This window comes from Tympanuchus pallidicinctus, unplaced genomic scaffold, assembly GCF_026119805.1.
Source record: "Tympanuchus pallidicinctus isolate F22 unplaced genomic scaffold, pur_lepc_1.0 scaffold14, whole genome shotgun sequence".
NCBI classification, from domain to species: domain Eukaryota; kingdom Metazoa; phylum Chordata; class Aves; order Galliformes; family Phasianidae; genus Tympanuchus; species Tympanuchus pallidicinctus.
The window spans coordinates 6277671-6299648 of record NW_026294659.1 but is presented as its reverse complement, the minus strand read 5'-3'; the positions used below and the strand labels follow the sequence as shown (position 1 = coordinate 6299648).

Below are 21978 nucleotides of genomic sequence, written 5' to 3'. Positions count from 1 at the left end.
CTGCTTGATCCCGCAGCTGTGGCAAATTTCTTTCAGAGGGTGGGGATTTTCTTCTTGTGGTCAACGTGATTTTCATGAGGCAATGGCTGAATACTGAACTGAGATTCAAATCTTGTTTCTCTGAATATCAGGTTGTCCTAGCAGGCGTCCCACTGAGATGGTGAGTATTCTGTGCAGTTAATGGTGTAGAAACAGGGCTCAGCATGTTCTGTGTTGGTAACTTTTTTCTTATTTCTGAATGGAACATTGTTATTGGAGAATAGCTTTGTACACCTACAGCAGCTTTTGTTTGCAGTTTTGATTACAGGCATTCTGGCTCATCCTTGGCAGTACTGAGTATATGGTAACAAAAGTCTGTCTTCAGCTACAGTCTCTAAGACAGAGGCTTTGTGGCAGAGCAGAGAAGTTGAGTAGCATAAAAAAGAATTGTCTGCATACCAATTTATTAGTATATACTCTTAATAACCTTGATGGCAATAGTTCACTGTACCATAAAGCTTGAAAGCTCTATAGCTGTATTACAGCTGTATTTTTATTCACATTACGATTTCAGTCATAAAACACATTCTGATCTAACAAAATCACTTTTACATGTAATTTTTTGTCAACAAGTGTGTAAGAATGTAGTTGTGCATTCCTTCTGCTAAACTGAATTCTGTATAAATTCCAGGTTAGGTTTGTATTTGAATCAAGCATTCAATTCTTTCATTTTAGAAATTGCTGCAATTGAAAGATTCTGTTTTTTATTATTTATTTGGAAGTAGGCTTTAAAATGTTAAGGTTCCTTTTAAAGTATGGTGTATTAACAGAGAGAAGTCCAAACTGAAAGGCATACATCTAACAACAACACCTAACAACAGACTGTGACAGCTAATTTATTTTTTCCTCTGGAGTATCTATATCTTTACATAAAGCTGTTTGTGTTATTCATAAACATTGCTGGGTTTTGACCTGTGAAGTTTCGAGAGACAATTTCTAATGTTACGTGGTACATCTTCCAGGAATTACATTCCAGTTCTTCTAACTTGTCAAGGTGATCCATAGTGCTGGGTAAGTACTGCTTTTTCTTGCTTTCTACATGGAGGTTGGTGGCCCTGCCTGTGGCAGGGGGGTTGGAGATTCATGATCCTTGAGGTCCCTTCCAACCCTGGCCATTCTGTGATTCTGTGTAATTTGCACACTGTGGTTGTCAGTACACTGTTTAGAAGGAGGAAGCTTGGATGAACAATTTCATCTAACTATCACAGAATCACCCGGGTTGGAAGGGACCTCAAGGATCACGTAGTTCCAACCCCCCTGCCTAGCAGGGCCACCAAACGTACACATGCAGATCAGGTTGCCCAGGACCCCGTCCAACCTGGCCTTGAACACGTCCAAGGACGGGGCATCCACAACCTCCCTGGGCAGCCCGTTCCAGGGCCTAACTACTCTCCTTGTGAAGAACTTCCCCCTAACATCCAACCTAAATCTTCCCTCCCTCAACTTGGATCCATACTACTGGTCTCAAATGAAAATACATGAAATGGGTTGGCTAAAACTTTGTAGAAACCCTGTGAAGTTGTTTGAGAAGGGGCTATGCTAATTTTTAGATTGATAGTAAAAAATGCTCTTGCAGAAGTGCCATTTATTTTACACAGTATTCTTCCTTGGAAACAGTAGTTGTTCGTCAAAACACTCTGTAGACAATTTATTTCCAGATAATTTATTTTGCAACTTAAAACATTTGAGATACTTCGTAATTTCTCAAATTCAGCTTTGAAGATTTTGACAGTTTAATTATCCCTTATTTTCACACCATAATGACTTTGTTGATGTCAGCAAAGTCTACCTTGATAGGTTTGCTTTTAAAAACAGAAGTAAATACATTACTGCTTTTAGAAACAAAGCCAAAAGCTGTTTAAAACTTGCAGTACATGTGACACATGATTTTTGACTGAAAGCTCAATGGTTTTCAAAAGTGTTTTGAGAAAAGTTGAGGGATGTGGGTGGGTGTTTCTTTGTGTATGTATTGCTGTTACCAATATGCTGTTAACAATTAGTACCAAATTCTGTTGTTAAGTTGCAAAGGTGTGGGATAGCAGTCCCTGCAGCTGCTGGTGGCCGATTTGGCTGAAATGACATACACAGTGCCTTTGGGAAGCATTGAGCAGCCATGTATGTAGGTCACTCCAGAAGTAATACCTCCGTTCAAACTAGAAGAAAGAGCACAATAACACAGTTTGACAGAGCAAATTCTCAGCTACAAACGCTTTGCTTCCTCACCTTTGAAGAAGGGACAGTTTTGGAGCTGCCTGGGAGTCAAGGACTTGGATCAGCCAAAGCTGCCCCCCGTCAAGGCATAAATCACAGCCTGGGGAATGTTCATCATAAGCTTTCATGGCCTCATTTACTGATTTGTTCTGAAGTGTCCTGAACCAGCCTTGCAAATTGCTGGTACTAGGGAATATTAGGGAATATACCTCCCCTTAAATTTTCTTCTCTAATTATGAGTCCATTCAATTCATTCTTAGCAAAGCTGAAGTTACCTTTGGCAGTAATGTAAATGTACAGTGTGCTTGGGAGAGTGCCTCACTGCTAATGAGAGCAACTCTGCCTGAGGTCTGGATCCATGGGTTTGTAGCCCTCTAACCCATCCTGCATGTAGGGGATAACACTCAGATGCATAGCTTTGGAGTTAGCAAAGTATGATGTATCTTTATGATGATTTGTGAGTTCTTTCCTCTAAATAGATGTCTGCATAGACTTTGCTTTCATCAGGATGAGCAGCTGTTCAGTGAAAGGCATCGGTCATCTTTTGTCACCACGGGTATGGAGGCCTTACTGATTGGTTTAGTCGCTGCTCCAGTTGTTCTTAAACCAAATGGATATTCTTGTTCTTGCCTTTTTTCTTTTTTATTATGACCAATAATGGAATATGACCATGATTCTGTTGCTGATCGTGAACTTTTACAAACTGAAAACTCAAAGCTATTGGGCGTTGGTAATAAGTTACCTCAACAGGCTGGAAAGGTGGGCCCAGGTGAACCTGATGAGGTTCAGCACGGCAAAGTGCAAGGTTTTGCACTTGGGCCAGAGGAATCCCAGGCATCCATACAGACTGGAAGGAGCGGTCCTTGAGAGCAGCCCTGCAGAGAAGGACCTGGGGTCCTGATGGATGAAAAGCTGAACATGAGCCAGCAGTGTGCGCTTGCAGCTCAGAAAGCAAATGGTGTCCTGGGCTCCATCAGAAGAGTGGTGGCCAGCAGGGACAAGGAGATGATTGTCCCCATCTACTCTGCTCTTGTGAGGCCCCATCTGCAATACTGTATCCAGGTCTGGAGCCCCCAGTACAAGAAAGACAGGGAGCTGTTGGAGAGGGTCCAGAGGAGAGCCACAAAGATGATCAGGGGGCTGGAGCACCTCCCCTATGAGGACAGGCTGAGGGATCTGGGCTTATTCAGCCTGGAAAAAAGAAGGCTGTGGGGTGACCTCATTGCAGGCTTTCAGTACCTAAAGGGAGCCTACAAACAGGAGGGGAATCAACTCTTTGAAAGGGTAGATAACTGCAGGACAAGGGGAAATGGTTTGAAGTTGAGGGAGGGAAGATTTAGGTTGGATGTCAGGGGGAAGTTCTTTATAGAGAGAGTGGTGAGGTGCTGGAACAGGCTGCCCAGAGAGGCTGTGGATGCCCCATCCCTGGAGGTGTTCAAGGCCAGGTTGGATGGGGCCATGGGCAGCCTGGTCTGATATTAAATGGGGAGGTTGGTGGCCCTGGCCCTGCCTGTGGCAGGGGGGTTGGGAATTCATGATCCTTGAGGTCCCTTCCAACCCTGGCCGTTCTGTGATTCTGTAAGTGTACACTGATACTCTTTGCAGTTACTGATACCTCAGGTCACTGTTGTACCACACAGAACAATCAAGAAAAATAAGTTACAAACCCACAAGGCAAATCCTTATAAGTATGTTTTTGAAACTTGCTTCAGGCTTTACCATTACTTACGTGAAACTATTTGAGAAGCAGACTGACTGGCCGTGCTGTAGCCTTTGTAAAGAGCTCAGATCAATGCTACTAGTAAGAATTGGCATCATAGGTACAACACTAGCTGCCAAACAAAATTTGCTTATCTTGTAGAACTGACATTAAATACATAAAATAATGTGTATTTTAAAAAGCAAACTAATGATCTTGTCACAATTTGATTAAATAGAATACTGTGTAATCTGCCTGCACAATGTCCTCATTTATTTGTTCATGCATTAATTACAGTATTAAAACAGACAACCATCAGATTTTTCAAGAGACTGATAACAAGATCCTTTTTATTTTAAATTGTAGCAATAATGAGCTTACCAAACATGATGCTATGTTCATAGCAGTGTTCCATCATGTTTTCCTGGCTCACTGCCCTCTAGTTCTACTCCAAGCTGAAATATATCCTTTGACGAAGCAGTTTCCCCAGGTATTTGATGGTTCCTTGACTGATCTTGTTTTCTGGATTTCAAAAATCTTCCAAATTTCCACTTTTTCAAGTCTGTAACACTTCTTAGTGCAAATGATCACCTTGTGAGCAATACTTCTGTAACTGAAGTGGATGGGGAAGAGAAACAGTCCAGCTAGATTAACTATGAACTTTTGTTGCCCTCATCTGCTAACTCTGCATTTGAGCACTTAACAGCTGCACGCATACAGGATTTGTCATGAAGAATACTCTTCACCATTGAAATGTTATGCTTGTGATGTTATTCCATCAGTGGTAACGCTTGAGGCAGCTTGTAGTTTTGTGCATAAGCATCTATCTGGATGAGCATCTATCTTCTCATCTAGGTCACGTGTGGTTCCCTCTCCCAATTAAATCCTTTAGAAAAGCAGAGTAGTTTAGCAGCATCACTGTGCTTTTTTTTTTTACTGTAACCTTTTTAGGTGGCTAGTGAGGTGGCTTTCCGGTTTGAAAGATTCCATTCTTCAATCAGTGAGAATTTGGTGCAAACTTCTGGCATTTAAGATTCTTTACAGTGTCTATTACTTTTTTCTAATAAATCCTTGGTAGGAATTCTGTTTTTGTGAGGTTGTTTCAAACACCAGCTGCATGTTTTCAATAAAGAATTGAGAATCATGGTATAGAATTGTTTGAGTTGGAAGAGACCCTTAAAGATTACTGGTCCAAGTCCCCTTGCAGTGAACAGGGACACCTACAGCTACATCAGGCTGCCCGGAGCTCCCTCCAGCCTGGCCTTGAATGTCTCCAGGGTAAGGGCTTCTACCACCTCTTTGGGAAACCTGTGCCAGTGCCTCACCACCCTTACCATTATAAAAAACACAACCTTTTCCTTATATCTAATCTCAATCTCTTTTCTTTTAGTTTGAAACCATTTTTCCTTGCCCTGTCACCGCAGACCCTCATAAATAGTCTGTCCCCTTTCTTCTTATAGCCCTCTTTTAACACTGAATAGCGACTCTCAGGTCTCTCCAGAGCCTACTCCAGGCTGAACAGCCCCAGTTCTTTCAGCCTGTCCTCATACAAGAGTTGTTCCATCCTTTGGATCATTTTTGTGGCCCTCATCTGGATGCACTCCAACAGATTCATGTCTCTCCTGTACTGAGGACTCACATCTGGATGCAATACTCCAGGTGATGCCTCACTAGTACAGAGTAGAGGGGCAGGATCACCTCCCTTACCTCCTGGCCATGCTTCTTTGGACGCAGCTCAGAGTACAGTTGGCTTTCTGGGCTGTGAGGGCTCACTGCTGGTTCGTGTCCAGCATGCCTTCCACCAGCACTCTTAGGTTCTTTTTGACAGGTCTGTGCTCCATCTTTACATCCCCCAACTTATAGTGGGGCTTGCCACAATCTAGGTGCAAGACTACACTTAGATTTGCTCATGAGGTTTCCCTGGGCCCGCTGCTGAAGCCTGTCTAGGTCTCTTGACCTGAGAGCCAGGGTGCCTGCACCCATCAGAAAGGATGCAGAAACACTGACTGAAGTGCTAGGCAAATGTGCAGCTGTCCTGGCCTCCTGCTGCAGAGTGTCTGAGCCTTTCATGGGCAGATCTGGGGCATGAAAGCACTGCTTCTCTTCTCTGCAAGGCTGTGGGTCTGGCAGTCCCAGAGGGCTGCTGGTAACAAAGCAGTGAAAATGCACATCAGAAGATACAGTACCTCAGGAAGGGCACTGCAAATAAAACTTGGGAAAGAGGCATAATGATAACATTGACCACAGAGTAATAGCACAACATTACATTAAATATGGCTAAGCTATTTAAGTGTATTCTGGTTGTGACAGAAATTACCTAACCACCAAAGGAGGAAATACAGATGTTTTCATGAACTATAAAAATCACCAAGGGTGTGAAATTCCCACATGCTGTTGCCTGGCTTTGAAAATGAAACTGGGTTTATTGCAGCAGTGAATGTGGGGAATATAAATGTTTCCCAGTGGTTTTCAAAGCTGTTCCTTAAAGCTGGAAGTGAAAGATAACTGTGTTGCTCTTTCTCTGGCTCACAAATTCTGCTGACATCAAATTTGTTCAGTGAGAGAAACCACTTTGAAAGAAGTTCTCTATCCAGGGACCTGTGTCTTACCCCAAGGAAATAACTTATTGTCTCCTGTTTTATATGACAACACGCACACACAAACACACACACACAAGTTTTCAACAAATGTACATCTAAAGGCATACGAAAAACATAATCCTAACTCTTCAGTCATAACAGCAAATAACATGCTGAACACTTCATGCAAATGCATTTAAAATTCTCTCTTTTCATTGTTTTCCCAAATTCTGGGAGTAGAGAGGTAGAGGTTCAGTTTCTTCAGTGACCGGAGTCATCATTGTGGTGGTGTCAGAAAGGGCCGATATAGGACCTTTCACAAGAGATGGTTAACGTGCCCAAGTCTGTGATTCACGTATGAATTCAGCAACCTCAAAGCTCATCATACTTCTAATGTTACATCTCCCTGATGGATTTATTTTTCTCTTTGACGTAGAGACTTTGTGCTTAACTTCTTAATAAAAACACGCCTCTCAAAAAGAAGAGCAAGGAGCCTATAGGAAAGCTGGGGGGGGACTCTCTTCAGAGAATGTAGCAACAAACAGTAATGACTTTAAGTTAAAAAATAGTAGATTTGGATTAAACACAAGGAGGAAATTCTTTCCTTAGTGGGCGGTGTTGTGCTGGCACAGCTGCCCAGAGAAGCTGTGGTGCCCCATCCCTGAAGGCGCTCAAGGCCAGGTTGGATGGGGCCCTGGGCAGCCTGAGCTGGTGGGGGGCAGCCCTGCCCATGGCAGGGGTTGGGATAGGTGGGCTTTGAGGTCCTTTTCAACCCAAACCATTCTATGAATGTTCCTTATATTATGGAAGAAATGTTTTTGTTTTTGTTTTTTAAATATTTACTATTCATTTATTTATTTTAATTTATGTTGTTTGTTTCCTCCTAATTTTCTCGCTTTGTGTGGTAGAACTGCATGGCTGTTCCCCATCTTTGTGCCAAAGACCAAATGCACAGCTTGACAGATAAAAGAGTTTTTATCTCATGTTTTCCTAATCTTGTCATCTATCTGAAGAACTCAAATTATCTGCCCTCTAAAGTGTTTCTCTGCACTATGTCAAGTTTATGTGAATGGCCAACAAACCTCTGCAATGGAGAATCTTCAGGATATGGGCAAGAAAAATGTGCTTTTCCTTGTGTAAAGTGTAAACCATGGGGAGCGACCACATCTGTTGTAAAGGAAGATGAACTTAGCACCATGGGGACTGGAAGGTGGCTTGTTTTTTCTGTGTAGACAAGTATCTCTGTCAGTTGAGTTATTCATGGGCTGTGAATAACCTCACTTGAGTTCACCAGAAGAACATGAATGTCTTTATGTGACAGCCAGACCAGCATGGGCCAAGTGGCTACGTGGTTCAGCCCTACATTGAGTGCAGAAGCCAAGCAATCTGCAAAATTAGCTTGGAAAAAAGCAACAGGCTTGACCTGGCTTCAAGCAACTTGCTCCTTCCTGGCAATTAGGATGCCTGACATCCTGACAATGAGTGTATAAAGGTCAGTAATGGGAATCATGTTTTTACTGTCACTCATCCATACTGCAATTGCTATACTGAGTTGTGATTAGGGTAAGTTTATCTGCTACGTGAAGATCCTCTGTTTCATCAAATACCTTCAAGCAGGTAAAATGAGTATTGAAACATTAAGCCCTCCCTGTGTGGACTATCTGAAAAGGCCTGGCCAGAGAGTGCTAGGCTCTGGCAGCTTGCCACTCCTCTCCCCGTAGGGCAGCTAGCTGTGGGGCTGTTTGTTGCCTCAGCACTAACAAATCCCACTCCTGATCAGAGCTGACGGGTTACTTACTAAACAAAAACACAGGGAAGGAGAGATCAGCTGAAAGAATTAGAGTTGACTGTTGCTGCACACAACAGAATTTTTGGATCTGCTTTTAATATTAATTTGCAATAAATAGCAATTTAAATACCTTATTTTGACTCTCTCTTTCATCACCTTGACTGTAGTTTCTTCATTTTTTCCCCCTACCTGAATGGGTACAGACTGCAACCAAATTAGTTTTCTGATAGTTTAGGGTTTATGTTTCTCAGGCATTGACAACATAAACATTCTACAAAGAGGTAAAATGGATTTCAGATGTATTCTCATGCAAAGTGGTGATGAAGGTGCAGTGCATACCTTCTAGTCTCCACAGGATCTACAGAATCACTGATGTTGGAAAAGACCACCACAATCCTCTAGTCTAACCATTGATCCATCATCACTGTGCCCACTAACCATGGCCCTATGTTTGTGAATGTATTGGTTCATGTATAAAGGCTCATTTACAGGTAAAAGGAGGACCAGAACAGAACCAGGAACAACTGGCAGAAAAACTCTGTTTGGACAGGTGCTGCAGCACTGTACCAGCTTTGGCTGTTTGGTGCATCTGAGGTTACTGCCCCCACAGCTGGTAGGGAGTCCACATAAGGTCAGCCTACAGTACTGCTGAAGAAGCAAAGTGTTTGCCAAGTCCTGTCACTTCTGAAATGGCCACCTGAGCACGCGTTCCCCAGATCACTGAGAGGCAGGAGACTCTGCTGGTCTCTGCAGGAAGCGCTTTGCTTTCCTATGGATGGAAACAGTGGGAAGACTGAAAAAATGAAAAGCAACAGGTAAGGAAGGGACGTGCAGATGAAGAAATGGGGGATGGCAATGCTTGTTTTATTACATTAAGGGTATCATTTATCTCACCTGAGCTTTCATAGCTGCACAACTGATGTCTACATCAGAGCTACTCATTTTGGGTCCTCTTTTAAAATGGAGAGCAGCAGGCACAGGAATGGGATCCATGTAGCCTGTGTTAGCAGCCTCCTGTAAAACAACAATTATTTCACCCCAAAAGCACCTCTTTCCCTTTGCAAGCAGAAAAACAAGCCACCTTCTAATAAGATGAAGAATTCTACCTTATGATCAAATTCATATTCCAGCTATTGTAGGCTGCTTCTTCAAAGACTGTAGCAGTGAAACGTTGTGATCAATTGCACTCAGTGCTGGGCTGTGAATGAGGTGCAGAGTGAGATGGAAATACTGGGAGCATTTGGTTAATTTCTGGTGCTGAGTTTGTGTTATTAGTCACCTAAATATTAAATTCAGGCACTTCTTATGGATGTGGCTTAGTTTACATCTAATGATGTTTAGTTTACCCCTGAACATGTCAGAGCAGAGAAATAACAGCATAATACCAAACTCGTTTACTTGCCATTGCTCTGCTGTATGAACAATCACCTCAAGCAAGATATTTCTTTCTGTGCTCAATTCAAACATAGATTTACTGTGAAAAATGAGAGAAATCAGTTTAGAAACTGCTATCTTTCTGTTTTGTTATCTCTTCTGGAAAAATGAAAAGTAGTTATCTGCCTGCCTCTTATTTTTAAGCAATATTGAAGAAAGAGCACTCTTCACTGCCTCTTCTCTGTCACTCCAGACCCGCTGTATGCGGGAGACACAAAAAGGACCTGTCAGAAATACATCCTGCTTTGTTCTCCTTCAGAGGCACTGCATTCTGCAAGCTAATTATTCTACATGGTTAACTCAGGCTTTGTAAATGTTAATAAATAAATAAATAAAAGAGGAGGGGCATGAAGATGATCAGAGGGCTGGAGCACCTCCCCTACAAGGACAGGCTGAGAGAAATGGGGCTCTGAAGAGGAGTCTCTGGAGGACCTCATAGCAGCCTTCCAGTACCTGAGGGGAGACTACAGGAAAGCTGGGGAGGGACTTTTTATAAGGGCGCATAGTGACAGGATGAGAGAAAGCTTTTAAACTGGAAGATGTAGATTTAGACCAGATATTAGGAAGAAATTCTTTACTGTGAGAATGGTGAGACACCGGAACAGGCTGCTCACTGAGGGTGTGGATGCCCCTACTCTGGAAGCATTCAAGCCCAGGCTGGGGCTTTGAGCAACCTGGTCCAGAGGGAAGTGTCCCTTTTATAGCAAGTGGCTGGAACCAGATGATCTTAAAGGTGCCTTCCAACCCAAACCATTCTATGATTCTACGAAATGGCAGGCAAGCTGGTCTCATAGTGAGAGGAGAGCGGCTCCTCTGTCTTGATCTAGTAGACTGTAGACTATGATCTTTAGCTTTCCACTAGCTGAAAAAATCAGAAATGGAAAGTCCATGTCAGATGAAGACACAATGTATGCTGTCGGAAGAGATATAGGCCATAAATTTCACAGCATTGCTGGAAACCTCATGAAATTTTGGTGACCAAACGTGCAACGCTTATCAATGCCAACAGGTGTGCTAATTGCATTAGCCCTGCATGACTCAGTTTTGCCTCTCAGCCCTGAGTGGGCTGAAGTGCTGATGAAAGCCCAGATAATGCTTTGATATGTACCTCTTAGTGATCACGTTACATTTGTTCTCTCCTTGCGGTAGTACAGAATTTCTAACAGGTTCATCACAAGGCCCTCTTCAAGGATTTCAACCATGTCCTACAAAGCAGATGTATTACATGTGGGAATGATGGCCCTCACCTTCCAGGAGCCGGAGAACAAGGAGAAGAAGCTGAGAGTAGGATTCCTGCGGATATGGGAGCAATTATAACCTAATGTACATTCATCTTTATCGCCACAACAGCTTGTGTAAGCAACAACAGTAGAAATTAATCTGTAGTGAGGATGGTGCAGGGCACTTCTTGCAGCACATAATGTTTTGGTATTGTTTTTTGCCTTCCAATTTTCATAATTACTGTGTTTTTGTTAAACTGCAGTTAATTTAGTGAATTCAAAAAGAAAAGCTACCTATAAGGAAAAATTCATGGTACAACCCACAAGATGGATAATCATAGCTGTTCAGTTTTCATCTGACAGCACCATATGGATAAGCAGGCTGTTTGGCATGGCAGAGGGCTGTGTGTGTATACACAGACACAACAGATTACTAACTTATGGCAAGCTTGTAGCTCATCCCTGGGGAGCTGCACACTCACGTACTTACATGTGTTAAAATAATAAGAAAGGCATTACAGTGGTGAACCTACCAACAGCCGTAGTCACATATTGTATTATAAACCCAATTAGTCTTGCTTTGTATGCTTGACCAAACATACTACAGTGTATATTTTCATCTACTTTTGCACGGAACAAAATTAAGGATTATTTATACTTGCTTTTTTAATGTTATCTTTATGTCAAATCTTATAGCTATGTAATTTGCTGCATTGTGGTGAAGCTCTTAAAAACTGCCAACTGGCCCTAAGTAATTGAGAAACAGTTAGAAGAAAGATCCCAGAACAGTAGGAAGGCTTTTAACACAAAATTAGAAGCAATTCCTGTGTTTCCTCTGTAACAGTCTCTTCTGTTCAGTAAAAAAGTGTCTGGCCTTCTGGATCTGAAAGTAACCTCCTTTGTTTCCACCCATGTTTGAACGCTAAGAGCACCAAGGCAGTGGGTGCTCAGCTCCAGCTTAATGACAACATCCCTCAGGGAATGAATGAAGTTATCACCAGTTTGCGCATTACCATCTGCTCTAACTTTTCCAAGTGCCCAGACACATGCTAAAACATCCAGAAAACCACACTGGTCCAGAATACCAGGAAAGCTTTCCTTTCCCTTTCCCACAGCTCAGCCTTCCAGCAGTCCTGAGGTAGGATAACAATTACTTTTCTAATAAAACAAGAGAATAGCTTTTGAGAAGCTATAGAGCTGGCCTCCACCAGAGTGGCACAGAAGCCATCAGCCCTCTCAGCCAGCTGAGCACAACTGCTCTTTCCACATAAGAGGCACAACCACAGAAGCCCCTTTTGAGCAGTTTTGGTGGAACGCCAGCCTAGGCACCATGGAGGGAAACATCATCATTGTTTTCTTAATTGGTCCTACAAAGCAAAACCAAACTGACAATAAAATACAATCTTCACTATTAGTACTAATAATTAAAAAACTGGTGAAGGATGTAATTGTAAACAAGTCACAGTATTAATATTAATATTAGTAAATTACTACATCAGTAAAAGTTCTCTGAACAAGTTACAAGGACAGCGTTTCAAAGCCCAAATACAATGAAAAAGAGCTACCTCCTTCCAAAATATCTGCCAGACATACCCTCAGTGCTGCTGCCCCAAATTAGAGTGTCTGGGGAAACAAACAGCGATCTCTTTTCATGTTTATGAAACTGGGAGGTATAGATTACAACTTCATAGCTAACACGTACCTCAGAAACCTCAAATGTTATTATATCCCCTGATGTCTCTACACCCACTGTAAATATAAGCCATGTCTGCAATGAAATCTACATTGAAAAGAGTACCAACTCCAGATGTGAAACTAAGAACTCTGTATGATGTCCCATTGGAGAAGGCAGCTCTCGAGCATGGGGTTGTACCCAGGCCATTCCTCACTGTGAAGAGGGGGGAAGTTGCTCTCATAGCCTTGATTCAGCCAAGCACCTGAGCATCCACCTGTGCAGGCACGAGCACCCCACAAGAAGGCCAAGTTTGGGTAGACACACATGAGCTCAATGGCAGAGCCCACGGCCAGCCAGCGCACCAGCAGCTGTGTGCCAGCAGTTACAGATAGGCACTGCCATAAGGAACTGACCTGGAGCTGTTTGATATGTTGGAGAAGCTGGAGACAAACGCTGGAAGGTCTCTGGTGCTGGAGACAAGCTCTCACTGGTTTATCAAGTCATCCGATGATACCTGAATTTGTCACTTTATTGTAACTGCAAAACAGTGCAAATCAACTTAATGAATTTAGAATACTTATCAGCTACTATTGCTGACCTATGACAGTCCTTAATATACTTTACAGGAATACTTATGAGAACCCACTAACTGCAGCACTCAGAGGGGGCCCAACATGGCTTCTTAAACTTGCAAATTATAGTGTTTGAAGAGGTTTCAGTGTACAGGAGAAAAAGATATTTGATTGGAAAACATAGCTTTAAGTTGAGAAGTTAGTTTGATTTTACAGCAAAGTATGGAATAAATCAGCTCCAATACTAGAGCAATTTCTTATTTCCAATTCTATGTTACTTTTGAATAATAGAAAATCAGTGAAGAGTGCTAAAGGAATGATCTCTTTAGAGTTCACGTACACCCTTCAGATGCCTTTCAGTGAGAAAAAGCATTTCCACGTCTGCATCTTCCAGAGATACACACTTTTAAATCTATCTGTGATTTCTGGTGACTGTAAGCTTTGAGAAAGGTATTATATACACAAATCCTGACACAACAGAGTACAAGCAGCAAATTCTTGTGCTGAAATACAGAGGTGACTTTATCTAGTAAACGTAATGACAAAGCATTTAGAACAAGATTGAACATCACAAAAGCAAATAGACAATACTTAGTGATCCACCTATTTTCTTCTTCTTCCCATCCAAAATAATAACTGTTTAAACAGTCCTAACTGAAGGCCTAGTATTTCTAGGAAAGATAAACAGAAATGATCACATCTTTCAAAAATCATCAGAAATCAACCTGTAAAGATAAACATATCTCCATGTTTTTGGGGGGAGAATGGGGGAGGGGGAAGACAATCATATGAGACACCAAATAGTTGTCTGATTAAAGGAGAAGTATAATTATTTTCCCAAGAAAGAAAGTAGAAAGATCTTCATGACAGGTCCTATGTAAAATAAAGAAAGTAGACAGTAAAAGAACATAAAAGATGCTCTGGTTGCCTTCCAAGTTTGCTGTAACCCTTCCTCTTCTGCTGCTGTCCATGGAATTATTAAAGCAGATGCTCAGCATGGCCTCTTTTTATATTTTCCTATCTTCAGAGAATGTTCAAGTGCAATTAATTTATTTTTCTTCAAATGAAGCCTCCAAGCCACATTCCATTTCCATTAACTAGGACACCAAAAACTGAAATAAAAACAACAGAATAAATCATAGGTCCAATACTATTTTAAAAATTCTCATCTTTTACCTGGTAAAAAGAAGGAAATTGGAGCAAACCAGCAGTGGCAGTTTTATTTTTTGTCTTAATCTCCATGAATCTCCAAAATAACAGAAAACTAATTCAGCTGATTTGGGCTTGCTCTAGTCCCAGGATGCAGCTGGAGCCACTCAATGGCACCTTCCCAGGCACAGCTGGGACTGGTGGGGTTTGGCACTCTCCTGTCCTCTCCTAGCACATTCCGATTAACTATATTAATGCACCCAGAATTTCTAGTAAATACAATATAGAACATAAAGGCTTACACTTTAAATTCCCTTAAGAATGCTTTTTTAATCTTTTTTTTTCCCAGCACAGGCATTTAACCCACACTGGGGAAAAAAAGAGCTATCCGGAGAAAGTAATCCTAATGTTGGTAGGCTGCTAAAACTGAAAGAAAATGAAGTTGTAAAGTAGCACATAGGATTAGTTTGGAGATTTCTTTATTCTTTATGTTCTACTGTATATTTAATATTTAGAGAAAATACCCTCTTCTGCATGAAGCAACAGATAATGTAAGCGAAAATAAGAAAAAATGAAGAAAAACTGAAGAAACTGAAGAAAAAAGATGCAGAAAGGGCAATGAAGAACTGGCACCAACATGAATTTGAGCTGCTGAAGGAGAGATGAAAAATAACCTGTGTATTCTAACAAAAACTTAAAGTGTAAGGCTGGCAGGCAATATGATATAAGTGAGAAGCCAAATGAATATTGTACTGTGGTGCAGTAAGTGTTTTGGCTTAGCCAATTGGATAGATGGAATAAAAACAACCTCCCAAATTCAGCCTTCTTCAGCATCACACAAAATGAAGATGCATGTGAATTGCCATTGCCAGTAGGAATAAAGTAGTTATTCAGACTCTTGTCCACCCGGAGGCTGGCCTAACCACTTACCAAGTTATTTCCTTACTAAACACTACACTACTGCTTGTGTTTCTTTATACCAGACTCCTACATGTATATGCCACGGCTTTAACATCAGGTGGTAAAAATGATGCTCACAAGTCGGCTGACAGTAGGATGTTAGTTAATAATCAGCTGAAAAGCTAAAATAAGCTAAGACAGAAGATAATGAAGTATTATTTTACGGTAGAAATAAAATTCTTTAGAAGAGCTGTGTATAAACACTCACAGGCAGTAATAGAAACTTCAGATTTTTTTTGCTAGGCACTTGAAACTGTTCTTTCTTATGAACAATGTGGAACTAATGGCTTTCCAAAAATAAACAGTTGCAGTGACCGTGAGTAACAAATACCTCGCTTCTGAGGATGGCAACCCTGAGGATCTTCAGGGTTGCTCCATCTAATTCAGTAATGACCTGCAAGTGCCTTTCAAAGGAGGCATAAAAATCAGTACTGAGTCACAGAAACTTTCTGGTACCTTTCCCATTATTGATGAAACTCTTTTTAGAATTTAAGGCAATTTATTACTTTTTCAAACTTTCTTTTTCCTGAAAAGTGCTTACTCCTTTTTTTTTTGCAGTCCTATATTTACAGTTGCTAATTGCACTTTATTTCAAGGCATTCCATATTTCAAAGAGTCTGTGGTGTATACATAGGAAGATCTTCCCTACTAAATATTTTATTGAGGCTTCTAAAAAGCCCATCACTTAAAAGATTACCACACCAGCTCTGCATATTCATCATTCTCAGTCATCAGGGAACACAGACCTTCTGCTCTATTGGCAAGGATTAAGCATGCAAATTGATTGGAATTGTTTTCTTAGTCTGGAAACACACCACTACATCTTTCTCACTGAAGTCTCATTGAGCATTAGAATACAGTTAAACACCTTTTCTAAATGGAAACATTTTCTGATCAGAGCTATTGCGTTCAGCACTTTGTTCTGGGTATTATTTTTTTTACACTTGCCTGCCCTGAAAAGATGAAGAAGAAATGGACATCGTCAGTGGAAACTAAAATCTCATCTTTCAAGCTAAGACTCAGAGGTGGGAGAAGGACAAGAGAAAATAAACCTAATGACCAGAGAGAGTGTTATCCTCACAGACCAAGAAGACAGCTTTCAATGTACAGATATTTTGGTCAGATGCTGGAACGCGCTGCCCAGGAAGGTGGTGTAGTCACCGCCCCAGTTCAAGAAGTGTTTGATGCTGTACTGAGGGACATGCTTTAGTGGGGAAATACTGGTGGCAGGTGGATGCTTGGGCTGGATGATCTTGAAGGTCTTTTCAACCTTGGTGATTCTTTGATTTATTAAGATTAAATTACAAATAAAGCAGTGATAAACAGTTCCTTTCATTGCATTTCTATGAAGCTTTTATGCTCAAAAACAACATAGAGTGATAGTTTTGTGGAGTTGCAAAGTTGAAGTGTCCTATATTCACAATTAATGAAGACTTAAGATACCTGCCCCAATTTTTATAGTTCACCTTTCAAAAATTTATACAATTTTCAGCTGAAATAGACAAAAGTGCCTTCAGAGCACAGATTATGTTTTGTTCTCCATGCATCAATTTGTGCTACCATAAAAACTAGTATTGAAGCTAGTTCAAGCTCAAATGAGTTTTCCCATTCTCCCCACACCCAGCACAGTGAGCTATATGCTCTGGGCAGCTTCATGCCAGCTGACCACACAAACATGCAGCCATCAATGCTGGATGGAAGGAACTTGTAAACAGTGTGGAAAATGTTGATGTATCTGTCCAAATTAAAAGGCAAAATCTTTCTCAGTGGCGTGTAGCGTTAAGATAAGGAGTAGTGGCCAAAAACTTGAACACAGAAAGTGCTGTACCAACATACAGAAGAATTTCTTTACGGTAAGGATGATGAAGCACTGGAACAGGCTGCCCAGAGAGGTTGTGGACATTCCTCCTATGGAGATATTCAAGACCCGGCTAGATGGCTACCTGTGCAACCTGTCGTAGGGTTCCTGTGAGCACTCTCTCCAACCCCCAACCTGCTCTCCATATCCTATCTAAATCACAGGAAAAAAAACCAAAACTGTAGAGCAGCAGCTCTGCCGCTCTAGCTTCCCCTGAGCTACAAGAGACCCAATGGTCAGGCAACTCTTTTCTTCCCCAAATTATACACTTAATGGTCTGTTTTTAATTATTGCCAGAAAATACAGATGTGCTTGGGCACTGTCAAATTCCTACTCCTACTGAAGAGACCAAGGAGAAAGCATCATATTTTTAAATTTTTCCCAACTTTCAGTTTTGGTAAAGGCAAGAGTGAACCATCTCTTCAGATGTAGTGGCAGTTCAGACAATGTTTGAATAAGTGCTCAGGTCCCTAAATCTTCTCCACTTGTTCCTGAATATTTAGAGATGCCATCAACAGCCCACTACATAATATTTATATTGAAGGAGCTATGTAAACAGCACTTTGCTGATTTTAACTGATTAATCATGGCTTGGAATAGCAATATTCTCATTAAAAAAAATGCTTCTTCCCAGCAATTAGGTACTGTGCTATTAACTGCTTCTGGGATACTGTACATAAGCACTGCTCATTAGCTTCATCAGGGATCAGAATGAAGGCTATTTTAAAACTAAAATGAATGAGCAACAAATCAAACTCTGGGGCTGAACGCTTCAGCTGGAGCTGATGGGTCATCACAGTCAGTACGTAGTATATCTCTGAAGATACAATATAAATAACCCAAGTACTTAGCCACCTACTCATAATTTGATTTCAGAGCACTTTGTGCATGTCTTGCATACTAATAACAAACCTCTTTATCCACTGGTTCTGCCCATCTACATTAGGAAAAACCAACAGATGATAACTGAGACTTTTTTTTTGGTCATGTTAAAAGCTGAAATTACCATTTTATTAAAACTCCAAACCTCTTCATTGGTGATCTCTTCATTAAAACCTGCAGCTCTTTTTTTTTTTTTTTCCCCAGGATTAAAATCCCCAAGATCTCCTCACTGGTGGCCTTGTTGCTGGCATTTCTATCTCTAGTGTTGGAGGAACATTATGTTGCAATTGCAGTGTAAGCATTCTCCTACACTGAAGGGCACTCAGAGGAGCAGAGCAGAGCACTGGGCTCCATATTGAGGTGTATCCCAGCAGCATCTCAGTACCACACGGCCACATGCTCACTTCCTGCAGGTGGGATGAGGGAGAAAACTGGGATTGAATTATAACTTGTGGGCTGAGATAAAGGCTATTTACCAAGACAGAAGGGAAAAATGGAAACAGAAATGCAAGTATAACAGCATAGATACCTGCAATGCAATGCAATTACACACCACCAGCTGAACAATGCACAGCAATAAATAACAACTGTTGCTGACTGATTCCCACCAGCAATGCAAGGACAGCCTCAGGGGCTTTGTTCATTGCAGGTGGGCTCAGCAGAGTGCTCCAGGTGTGGACTGGAGGAAGGATTGGCATGGCAGTCTTAAAAATGTGTTATTTCAGTACCTATCCGCTGTGAGATCAATTTAACCAAGAGAATTGTGCCTCTGCTGGTTCCTGAGCAATGTGCTGCATGCCAATGGTCAGCAGTGGGGCTGCTCTGAGCCTTCCTCCCTGTCTGTAAAATAAATGCCATAAGCAAGCATTACATTGCTGCAAGATGCTTTGCCGAGATATTGCAAAAGTTTTTCAGGTTCATAGACAAAGAAATCTATGGATTCTGTGGGACCTGTGGCTCTTTTCATTACCTTGAGTAAATAAACTGGACCACCGTGGAATTATCAGTACTAAATCCTTAATGCTTTTTCTGTTGGGAAATCTGTTGGGAACTCACCGTGTAATAATCAAACTAATATATAGAAATAGAGAACCAGAAGTGGAGCATACATTTCCTCAAATACACTAAAATGCATTTCCCTTCCTATAATTATGTTTCTATAAAAATAGTATGTATTTGATTATATGTCTAATTAACCCTCTCATTCTGAACTCTCTAGATGTAGGATGCATCTCCCTTGAAACATTATTTTGTTGCAATTAGTTTTAGTTCTACTGTATGATGTAAGAGCTCAGGTTAGTGCAGAATTAAGACAAATTGCTTAAATCAGTGCAGTGATAGCCTCCAGATTCTCATGCAACTGCACCAATGCTTCTTAGTGTTTTCAATGCGGCTGTCCTGGAATTTTTCATACCCACAGCTGGAAACACAGGTCTAGAGTGTGTGCCAATAGAATTTCAATTCTGACCCAGCGTTCAGGTAGAAAAGTGATAAATACTGGTATTTAGAGAAATTTGCCTTTTTTCTAATCCTATCATTACACATAGCAATTTCATTTATGCTTATTTTTAGAAGCATCTAATATCCAGTTCATAAAAAATACATGTGAAAAGCAGTTCCCTTGCCTCTGCTAATTTGAAAGTCAAACTGACGAACAGGATGAGTTTATGCGAGTTCATCTTCCTGTCATTCATTTATGGAGCACAAAACAGATTAATTCATTTCGTAGAAAAGAAAAAGATAAAAAAGACAGCAGAACACAGTTTTTAAGGAAATTGGTAGAAAACAAACTCAATTTTAACGCATCTCTTCAACACAGTGTCCACTATCCTTCAGGAGTAAATTCTGCAGTAAGTTGCCATAATTTATGTATGGAAGCTAGAAATTACAAAGATTTTATGTAGTTACCCACCTTCAGAATTTGATTTTAGACTAGTCTGTGAATGTCTTGTATTCTAACAATAAACCCCCTTATTCACATATTTCTACTGTAGGAAGCACTATAGCATAGGTTCCTATTTCAACAATTAACAAAGGAAAGCAATGAGAAAGTAATTCCCTTCCTGTGGAATAATCCTGATGCATTCACATCACTCTACAGAGAGAAGAGCAGAAGGCATACAGAAATGAAGATAAGCTGTAGGAGACCCAACAGACTTTCTGAGAGCTGTTTTCCACAGCCCAGTTAGACGAGACAAATATGCTGCCAAGCCCAGCAACTCAAATATTTTTGATTTGAAAAATGTAATTATTTTTGTCTATTTCTTGTCTTCTCTTTGAGAGAGAGAAAAAAATCTAGAGTTTAAAAATATATAACTATACCTGCAAGCAATAATTTTAATCCAGAACTCTAAGTACTATAAGCTTGTATTAAAATCATTAGAGATGACAACAGTGGCAATGCCATTAGAACCGTAGGATCTTAGAATGGTTTGGGTTGGAACAGACCTTAAAGATTATCTAGTCCCAACCTCCATCCCTGGAGGCACTCAAGGCCAGGTTGGATGGGGCCTTGGGCAGCCTGAGCTGGTGGGGGGCAGCTCTGCTCATGGCAGGTGTTGAGATGGTGTGGACTTTCAGGTTCCTTCCCCCCCAAACCATTCTGTGATTCTATGATTCCGTGAATCTTTGTCACACAATGTCAAAGGATGCACATGTTGACTAAAATTCTGCAGAGAGTCTACTGAGATGTAGACTGAGTCAAAATCTTGTGGAAAAACAAGCATTCTGCAAAATTTCAGTGCACTTGTCCACCACAGTCTTCTCCTACCCTGCCCCCAAAATTCAGATTGTTTTCCAGATTATACACCTTTGACAACCCAGAATCAAGCCAACACAAGCCCTTTGCACTGCCATAGCCTCAAGCAGTATCAGTGAGTAGGAGGGAGGCTCCAGAGCTGCACACCAAGGTCTGAAACCTCAGAGCCAGATTTTGTGTGTGGAAAAAGAAGGGAAAGCTTCTAACTCCTAACACAGCTAACTCCTGATGTAGAAGCCACAGCTTCACAGGGAGCTTCCTGGGGCTTCTCTCGCTCTTGTTTCTGCTCAGGGGCCTCACGCAAAGGGAGGGGACATACTCCAGTGGAAAAGAAGAGCTCCTGAATGTTACACATCTGTGTTTTGCTTGACAAAATATTAAGAGAAAAACTTGCTTAGAAAATAAAGTTCCTTTTTGCAAGAAAGCTGTAATTCAGAGAATGTTAAGGCAGAACAAGGAAAAAGAAGCAATGGCTTTGAGCAGGATACAGAAGGCACTGGGGAGGGAAGGGAACGTATTCCTGGAAAGCGGTGCAATGAGAGCACCACCTCCCCTTTCCAGACGTAAATGATGCCCAGCTGTTGCTCACCACTGAGAATATTACTTTCCTCCCTCTGAAAGCCATAGTAACACATTTTATTAATCAGGGGCCAGTATGAAGTGGCTAATATCTACTTCTACACAGACATTTCAGCACTGTATTTTTATTTCTCTCATTCCCCCTCCATCAGGAAAGCAGCAGAGAAGGCTATGTTGACTAGCCTTAGGTGATTAATGCAATTTAAGCCCTAGCATTTTCCATTTAAATCCTTTTTGCCAAGATTTAATCATCAAATCTGGTTGACTTATTTCATATATCAAAATAAATTTTAATTAAAACTTCTCACTTTACAGAAATTACTTGATAAACTTGACAAATACATACAATTACAGCAGTCTGGATTGTTAAACTGCTTTCATTTTTTCAGGACCCCGTAATGTGTTTTCAAATGTCACCTGAGTGGAGGTGACATGATGTGAGAAGGGCTGGGTGGGAGTCGTCTGGCTGTTGTGCTGACTGAAGGCTCATTCTTTGACTAAATTGCTTGTATCTACAAAACAGTCTGTGAATGAAGGAAAGAAGATGGTTGGGTGGGATCCAGAATGCCCGGTT

At 41.1% G+C, this 21978-nt stretch overlaps 1 protein-coding gene across 2 annotated transcripts in view; it reads right to left on the bottom strand.

The window, feature by feature from the left end:
- Positions 1-4922: 4922 nt before the first annotated feature.
- GK (glycerol kinase) overlaps positions 4923-21978 on the bottom strand; it is a 60711-nt gene continuing 43655 nt past the window's right edge. The window contains exons 20-22 of one of the 2 annotated variants that reach the window (XR_008204388.1): positions 13060-14330; positions 9212-9331; positions 4923-9110 (exon numbers count right to left, since the gene is read on the bottom strand). The gene's annotated coding sequence lies outside the window, so the exon portion shown is untranslated. Of the gene's footprint in view, positions 9332-13059; positions 14331-21978 lie in introns of both variants that reach the window. The other variant, XR_008204387.1, reaches the window with a different exon arrangement.